Source organism: Meleagris gallopavo, chromosome 7 (genome assembly GCF_000146605.3).
Source record: "Meleagris gallopavo isolate NT-WF06-2002-E0010 breed Aviagen turkey brand Nicholas breeding stock chromosome 7, Turkey_5.1, whole genome shotgun sequence".
Lineage (NCBI taxonomy): Eukaryota > Metazoa > Chordata > Aves > Galliformes > Phasianidae > Meleagris > Meleagris gallopavo.
In genome coordinates this window covers 24,575,652-24,584,842 of record NC_015017.2, presented here as the reverse complement: position 1 = coordinate 24,584,842, position 9,191 = coordinate 24,575,652, and positions in this window count along the sequence as shown.

Below are 9,191 nucleotides of genomic sequence, written 5' to 3'. Positions count from 1 at the left end.
GGGGAGGGACGGTGGTCGGGTCTTGCTCCACGCGTGGGCTGCCCGGCCCCGTGTATTAAGGGTGGTTCTGGTTTGCTAAGGGAACGTGCGGGGGAAGGCGTCAACGCGTTGCCGGGAGCGAGTGGGCTCGGAGGCTGCGTGGGTGCCCGCCTGCCCCTGCAGCCTCCTCGCTGCTGCACCCCCTGCCCGGCACTCCGCTCCGTGCAGCTGCTCTGGGAGCAGTCACTGGTTGGTGCTTGGCAGTGATGCTGAGCCTGCTTCCAGCACGGGCAAGCAGAGGGCAGGCTGCGTTTTGCACAGGAAAAGCAGAGCTTGCTTTGGTTGTCGCCCCATAAGCGGGTTTACTTGTTTGCCAAAGGAGGCACAGTGCGAAGCCCTGGGAGCACTGCTGCCTGAGGATGTGCTGCTGCACACCTGCCTGATGGGCACAACCAACCTCAGCTTTTAGTCTGAACCACGGCTGTTAGTCCCTGATGGGAAGAGAATGCCATGCTTTGCGGCTAAGTTTGCTCTTTTTCAAGCTATTAAACTTCAGGAAATGTGGTGAAACTGTAATGCTTGAGTTACCTTCATGTATCCGAAGTGTGATGCTGTAGGATCACACTGTCCCCAGTAACCAAGGTGTGTGGTACCAGTGGGGTGCGAGCAGTATGGGGACCACGAGGATGCAAAGAAAGAAACCTGGGGCTGTCCCACTCAGCAACATTGCTCCAGGGGCCCCTTCCAGGCCAATGCTGCTCACCTGCTCCAGGCTCAGGGAGATGGACTCTGCAACCACCTGCTCAAGTCCTCGGCTGCTGTTTGGTGAGAGTCATGCAGATCTGTTGGTGGATAGCAAAAAGTATTCCATTTCAGATTCCTATCTGCTGTCTTTTCGTGTGACCTCAATGACTCCTGAGAGCTGACGGAGGAGGAATGCGTCACCTTTGCTGGGGCCTGAAAAGATCCTTCCAACCCTCTGCCAGGAATGAGTGCAGGCATCAGGTTTGCAGCTACAGGTGGCTCATGGTTTGCATCAGCCCTGAGCCAGGAAGAACAGTAATAGCAAATGGCACAACAAATGATGCTACGTGCCAACAGCTGCCATGGGTCACTGTGAGTCACAGGTTCATGCTGTCCACTTGGGGGTCAGTGCTGGGGATGGGATCTCCTGAGCCGCTCTCAGGCCAAGCTGTAGGCACAGAAGGGACCGCTCTGGTCTGAATCCTGCCAATTCTTCCACTGCCCTAAGGAGGCCTTGTGAAAGAGCATAGGACAGAGGTGTCACTGAGCCCCTAATGCAGTCCCTATGGAGCAAGAAGTGTGTTGTTCCCATCTCACATATGGAAATAACAATGTGCTGTGCCCAGCAGGACACCAGCCTTATTGGCTCCATGAGGCTGGGAAATGAGGTCAGGAACAAACTGGGAAGGAACTGCCCGGGATGGGGTGTTCACAAGGATGTTCCTTCACACTAAAGTGGTGTTTTGCCTCCAGAAGTGCCTTGGACTTCCCATTGCACATCAGGTGGCTCTATGTAGTCACAGCAATGCAGAGAGGTGCAGGATGCTGCTTCTTTCAATGCTGGTGCTATGGGAGGGTGTGTCATTCATTCTGCAGGCTCAGAGGCCCCTGGGGCTGAGTAGGCTCAACATTGCTCCTTGAGGTTGGATGAATTAAAAAGTACACATGCATGCGCACACAAAAAAAGAAGGAAAATAGAGAAGGAAATGGAGAGGTGCCATTGTGCTGGACTTGCCTGGATTTTTCAGTTTTTCTGCTGCAAGCACCAGAGCCACTCCATATCTTTCAGGATCACAGCGTTTGGGCAGCCTTTTGCATGCTGCTTTTCCCAAGCAGCAGTCACTGCTTTAGGGTCATTCCATTTGCTGTAGTTATTTTGTGTGGCTGCAGCCCATGGTGCAGCCATCCCCTCCCCAGGGGATGCCAGTTTTGGGATGGAGAGTTTGCTTTAGAGGATTGAAGTTCCCCCCCATCCTCGCAGCCCTCCGGTGCAATGTGCTTGCTTCTTCTGTTAGGGATCCCAGTTTTAGGGTCAGAAACCTTTCCCAACTCAGCTCCCAGGCTGCAACCCCATCCAATGAGTCTGGTCACAGAATGAAGAAATAGCCTTGGGATGAAGGGACGGCCACATGCTGGCACTTGTCTCAGTACCTCTCTGTTGCTGGAGTGTAAAGAAGCTTTAAGGGCAGATTGATCCAGGGGATCAGAAGTTGCTCCAAGCAAACTTAAAGGTTGCTTGTTTTATTCCCCTGATGCTGTGTGATAGATAATCCATGGCCTGTAGCTGGTGGGCAAGCTTGTCATGAGCCCCCGGTACCCCAAACACAGGCTGTTATTTACATCCCATTGAAGATGTAGGTCACACAATGTGCTTTTCTTTTTCCTGATCAGCTGAGCATAAAAGGCAGAATCCAATTTCCAGTGGAAACAGACCTGATTACAAATTCAAATTTTCAGTTCTCTGAGCAGTTTTGCAACATTTGCATTGTAATTTGCTGTTTCCATAAATATTAGAGGTTGATTTGCTGGGATATTCATCCGGAGCAGATGCAAGAGGGCTACAAGCAGAGGCTCAGGGAGGGAATGAAGTTTATGGGTGACCGTCAGTAGAAAGTGGGGTTCTTCAGGCTGGTGAAGCGGAGGCTCAGGGGAGACATTATGGCTCTCCACAACTCCCTGAAAGGAGATTGTGGCAAAGTGGGGGTTGACCTCTTCTCTCAATTAACAGCCATAGGATGAAAGGTGATGGCCTCAAGTTGCACCAGGGGAGGTTCAGATTGGATGTTAGGAAACAAGCAGTGGCACAGGCTGCCCAGGGAGGTGGTGGAATCACCATCCGTGGAGGTGTTCAAGAACTGTGATGTGGCAGTGTGGCACATGGTCAGTGGGCACAGGTCAGTGGTTGGACTGGGGATCCTAGAAATCATTTCCCACCTTAACAATCCTATGAGTGTGGGTTTGTTGCATCTGGCCACCCTTCCCTTTTGCCTTCTTTGCCAACGCGTATGCAGAAGCAGCCATGCATTTTTAATGCCCCTGTGCTGTACCATAGCATCCTGCTGTGGCTGATGGCTCTTTGATTATGCAGAGAACTCGCGTTCATCCTTTCAGGCTGAAATCATTCGAATCAGAGGACAAGGAGAGAACTTTCCCACCCAAAAGGGAAATGATGTTGCATTACTGAGCGGCCAGCCCAAGTTATAATATAATCTTAGAAAATGCAGTTCCCTCGAGTAAAGGAAGTTCTGTAAACTTCAGCTCCTTCAGGCTGCCCGTGGAGCTGTTGCCTGTGTTGTGGAAGTGCTGCTGTCAAAGTGGGATGCTCAAGAGAAAGCAGTAAAAGAACTAGTTCTGCTTACAGTGAGGGCCTGCGCTAGGGTCAGAGTGGTGAGGTCTGTAATGCAGGTGTTAGGATGCTGGATCCCATCCCTTCCCTACTGTTAGCTTTTTCTAAGTGCTGTGCATAGTGAGCCCATCCTGAAGAAGTGGCAGCTGGAGCAAGGTGAAACATCTGCAGGGTTTTGCTGATGGAGATGGCTGGGTTCAGAATTCCACTCGTGTGAAAGTGAGGCAGAAGGTTTGTTTTTAGGGCTGTCAGCATTTAGGCAGAGAGAAAGAGATGATAAACCCATATAAAATTCACAAGGAATAAAAATATCTTTTATTTGGTGAACCAAGTGCACAAGCCAACCCATCTCCCGTGGTGCTGGTGTCCACATCCAGTCCAGTCCTGCTGTGGCTCTGGATGAAGGCATTTGACATCACTTGTCCTCCATGCAGGAAGGTCTCTTCAGGGGGCTTAGGTGTACAAATACCTGCTCTGTCCTGATGCTGAGTCCTTTGCTAGCTGATTTTGTAGCTGGTGCTGTGAGCATTGGCTGTGGGCAATCCTGCATGGTTGCCAAAATCTGCAATGAGAGCTGCAGAAGGTTTGGCTTTCTGTCCCAAAAGGCTCAGTTAGCCCCTGGGGCTGTCATTAGAGAGGGAGAAAGGAGCTTATGGCTGTGAGGGCGTTAGGGAAATGCCCTTTTTGACTCGAAGCTGATTTAGAGGGGAGGGGCTGAGGAGTATTACTCTGCACCTACCCAAGGACATGGGTGGCTGCTGTGACACCCCATGGCAGCGCATGCACCTTTGGGACATCTGTTCACTGTGTTTTTCTGCATGCTTTGGGCATCATTTTCATTCCACTGCTACCAGGTTCTCTCTGGGATCTCCAGACTGCAGAGGAAACTCTGTAGGGGTATTTGAGTACACGAGCAGCCTCCCGTGGATCCCTGGTAGCAAAGGAGGGCTTCATTTTGCTGCTGTGTTTGCTCAGCAGCTTTCACAGCACCCTGCCTCTGCAGCCACGGGAGGAACTTGGGGGCTGCACAGCACAGTCACCCGCGTCACCGCCTGTCGGGACACTGCTGGTAACACCCTTCCTCTGGTGGAAAATCTCTGAAGCCCCGAGGAGTGGTGTGAAACATCATGCTGTGCTGGGGCTGGGGTGAATGGTGTGGGGTTGGGGTGGTGGTGGCCACATTGCTGCAGCCCAGCAGGGCTGGTGTGGGGCAGAACAGCGCTTCTGGGGTGTGTGTAAGTTGGGAGTTCAGGTGTTGGAAGGGTTTGGGCTTTGGCTCTGTAAGAGCACAAGGCGGGGCTTGGAAGGGAGCTGAAGCCATCTCCCCTCGCAGGATCACCCCAGAGATGGTTATCTACTGCATTTTCAGACATTTACTTTGGGGAGGGGTTTATCAGCATCTCTGAATAGTGGTTTGGCTGTGTCTGTGCCATTATCGGTAAGAGAACACTTTCTTATCAGGGAAACCATAGCAGCTGGTAGCTAAAGCTTCTGGGAAGAAAGACATACAAGTGATGGCCAGGTTTGTCCCTGCATAGCTGCAAGATCTCCTGAGCAGACAAGTGGAGGTGGTTTAGGAGGTAACACAAAAGGGAGGAATGCTCTGAGCTATGCCAAGTGCTGCCATGCGAATGCACGACCAGGAGTGCAAACCTTGGCAAACAAACGGCATGGTTTTGCTATCCCTGTGATCAAGGGCTGCGATTGTGGTGCACAGTCCTGCTCTTGTAACTCATCCTTTATCTCAGGGCTGGAGCTGGGCACAATTGTCTCTGTGTCTGGGGTATGAGGAGCGGGGTTTCGGTGGCTGCGGCTCACAAAGGCATCCTTAGAGAGCTCCTCACCCCTGGTACAGGCCTGGGAGAGCTCAAAGGAAAGAACATTCATCATTGTTGGATTTGGGTTCGGTTACAGGACTAATGTTAATTCTTTCGGGGACGTTATCAGCTCTTTCAGCAGATGCAGAATGGGGCTACAGGGTGAAAGCAGCAGCCAGCCCTGCAGATAAAAGCCCTTTGAAAGGGACATTTCTTAGGAGGGAAACTTGATCGGGGGGGGGGGGAGGCCGCAGAGAGTCACAGTGAAGGTATTTTCAGAGGGGTGGGTAGGGGCAGCCCCACAGGTCTTGCTTTGCCGTGGGCAAACCGGCTCTCACCACCTACAGGGCTTGGCTGCTGCACAGATCCCAAACCAGGGAATCCATGGATCTCAATGGGAGTGCAGCAATGGTGGGCAAAGGTCTGGCCTGGAGCTCTCAGCTTGGTGGCCTGGGGACCTTCCCCCCACTCCAGTCCAGTCAGCAGCCCTCTGCTCCCAGGTTGGCTGTGTGATCCTAACCCATTCCTATGCAATGAGTGAATATATTCCTCCCCTCCCAGTGCGATGCTGCTTAGAAAACCCCTCCAAAAAAATAAACCCCAAAAACCAGCACAATCCTATTTAAGCCTTAATGTGGCAACAAACCCCTGTTCCATGTTGTCCAGTCCACTTGTGTCACTGCCGTGGCTCTGGTTTAAACCAAGCTCTGTGGCTGCTGCTCTCTCCCCTACCATGGGCACAGCCCATGTGCTGGTAGAAGGACTCACATGGCTCCTACCCCCATACCATCCCAAACCGAGCAGCCCCGCTGGCATCCAGGCCAGCCCGCCAACACCAGTGTTTGGTTCTTCTTCCTTGCAAGCTCTGTTTAAGTCAAATCCAAGGCACTGAGCTGGGAGTAAATATGCTGCGTTCGGTGACTTCTGTTACACATGAGGTCAGGCAGAATGAGCTAATGCTCCCTCCTGGCCCTGAATGAAGTGCAAGGCTCAGAAAGCAAAGTGGAGTTCCGCAGTGCATGGGCTGCTCTCACTCCACCTCGGAGCAGCCCCTCTGCCCCAATGGGCCATGGACACGTGTGGGCAACTGCTGGGAGCTGGGTGCTGCTGGGAGGCTGTGTCCTCGTCGGCATTCGATGGGTAATTAATCTGGCCTTGCCAGCAGCAGGGCCACCTTCCCCTGAACTATTGTCCTTGCCAGCCCTGGGTGAGATTCATAACAATCGCAAATCCTGCAGGCAAACTCCATGGTTCCATTAATTCCTTATTTGTGTGAGGAAGGGCTGTCTTATAAGCGAACTTGTGAGCCCATAAAAGCCAGCAGCAGCCTTGTCCTGCCCTCCCAACTCTCATTCCACCTCCCCTCACAAACGCTGTGTACACTCATGGAGCTGCCGTAGCTATTTTCTTTCATTTTTTTCCTTTTTTTCCCCAATATTTTTTCTTTTTGTCAGCCAGGATGTTTTTTCTTGCCTTTTTATTGTTCCAGTGACCTAGCAACTGCGCTGCGGTGGAGCCCTGCCAGCAGACTTCCTCCCTGTGCCGTCTGACGGTCTCCAGCAGCACTGTCCTCGGATGGGAGCAAATGCTGCAGCACAACATCGGGTCGCGTACGGCTCTGCCCACACTACTGGCTTTGCTCTGGAACGCTCCAGGGGGACCTTAAATCCCTGGAAAGAGGAGCGAGGAGTGCTGCGTGGGTGACTTTTCCTGGTGCATTGCTGTCAGGGAGCAGCCTGGAGGATTTAAAGAGGGAATGAGGTGTCTGTTCTTCTGGCTCCAGGGGGTTTTGCTGGAGTTTCTGTGTGGGTATGGAGAGCTTGTTAGAAATAGATTTGTAGTTGAAAGTGTTTTCCAAAGGCTTGACAGGGCTTCTTAAAATTCAGTTGCCAAAAACTGTGTGGAAGCCACAGCTCATGACTAGAGAGAGGCTCAGGGTGCTGCTCCAACTGTGGGTCGGTGATGTCCACCAGTGTGGATCCCAGAGACCTGTGTGTTAAGCCCAGATTATCCAAGTGGAAGAGCATGAGGTGCAGATTCCTGGGCTGGAGCTGGGACCTGGGTGGCGGGGCACTGTTTGGAACACTGTTTGGAACACCAAATGGTATGGCCCTAGGTAAGCAGGACAGCATCCTGTCATAGTGTGGTCTTTGTCCTTGGCCTGTGGAGGCGGCCCTTGGTTTGTGAGTGCTCTTTATTTCCAAGTACCCTCTCTCTGGGCTGCAGGGCACTGCTTTTAAAAGGAATTGCTGAGGTTTTTGCTTTTCTCACAGAGCCAGGGGCTCTGGAATCATGAGCATAGATTTATTAGAAAGGGTAAGAAGCAAACCCAGCCCTTATCCATCCTTGGTGGCAGCCCCGGGTGTGCAGCCCGAGCCCAGCCCCAGGGCATCTGTCCCCATGGCAGTGTGGACAGATGGACACCAGCAGACAGATGGCCACCAGCATCCCAGCTGCTGCCGCCCACACTGGGGGCCTCGAAACCCACAGGGTCTGTGGCTGGAGTGAAGCCCCGGCTGCGATGGGTTGGAGCAGTTGGTGGCCAGAGAAATTCTTCCTTCCTTCTTATTCCTCGCTGAGGAGGGGGAAAGCGGCTGTGACGCTGAAAGAATTAGCGAAAAGGGTTAAGCGCATGTGGTGAAAAACCTCTTGCATTCTTCCCGTGCTTAGTGCACACGAGGGACCTGCTCGAAGCAACATTATCGGCGTGTTTATGCTGAGCTGATCGGTCTCTGAGCATGAACATTTTTTTAAGCTCCGGTTTTCCTCCTCCCCCCGCTCCTCGAGCTGCTCCTCTCAGGGCAAGAACAAGGAAGGAAATTGAAAATCCCAGTGCGCCCTGAAAGGTCCAGATTTAGGGCTGCAGCTTTTGTTCGCACAACCCTGCTTGGCTCCTAAGCGGCCGCCGCCCATGATCCCGACATCCGCAGCCGCGCTCCCCGTGCAGCGCTGTGCCCCTGCTCCTCCTCCTCCTGCCGAGCCCACACTCCTTCCTCGGCTTTGCCTCCCGCCAGCCGGGAGTTTTCTAAGTTTAGATGACTTTTTCCCCACCCCGAGCCTCGGGCGATGCTGAGATGATGCAACTCCGCAGATGTGGGCTCTGCACTTGCAGCCACGTTGCCACCGGAGGAGGCTGCATTGCGTTGCATTCAACTCAGCACGGGATGGACCCAAGGATGTCTGTGAGATGTTGCAGTGCTGTGGTTTTTGGTGTTGTGCTGTCCCATGGCTGGGAGAACGCCTCCCAGGCTGAGCCTTCACCACCTGTCCCTGCATAGAATCATGGATGTGAGCCAACAGTGTGTTCTGAAAGCCAACCATGTCCTGGGCTGCATCAAAAGGGTAAGGGAGAGGATCCTGCCCCTCTGCTCTGTGCTGTGAGAGCTCACCTGGAGCACTGTGTCCAGAGATGGAGTCCTCAGTACAGGAGAGACGTGGATCTGTTGGAGCACATCCAGAGAAGGGCCACAGAAATGATTCCAGGGATGAAACACCTCACTATGAGGACAGGCTAAGAGCTGGGGCTGTTCAACCTGGAGAAGAGAAGGCTGTGGGGAGTGCTGAGAGCAGCCTTTCAGTATCTAAAGGGGGGCTGTGAGAAAGGAGACAGACTCTTTAGCAGGGTCTGCTGTGGTAGGATAAGGGGAAATAGTGTCAAACTAAAGGAGGAGGGATTTAGATTGGATGTAAGAAAAAGTGTTTTGTAATAGGAGTAGTGAGGCACTGGAACAGGTTGCCTTGAGAGATGGTAGACGTCCCGTCCCTGGAGACATTCAAGGTCAGGCTGCACAGGGCTCTGAGCACCTAGTAGAGCTGTAGGTGTCCCTATTCATTGCAGGGAGGTTGTACCAGATGGTCTTTAAAGGTCTCACCCAATTCAAGCACTCCTGTTAAGATCGGAAATCGTAAAGGTTGGAAAAGACCTGTAAGATCACCAAGTCCAGCCCCAGCTCGTCCTCACCATGCCCACTGACCATGTCCCTCAGTGCCACATCTCCATGCTTCTCAAACACCTCCAGGGACAG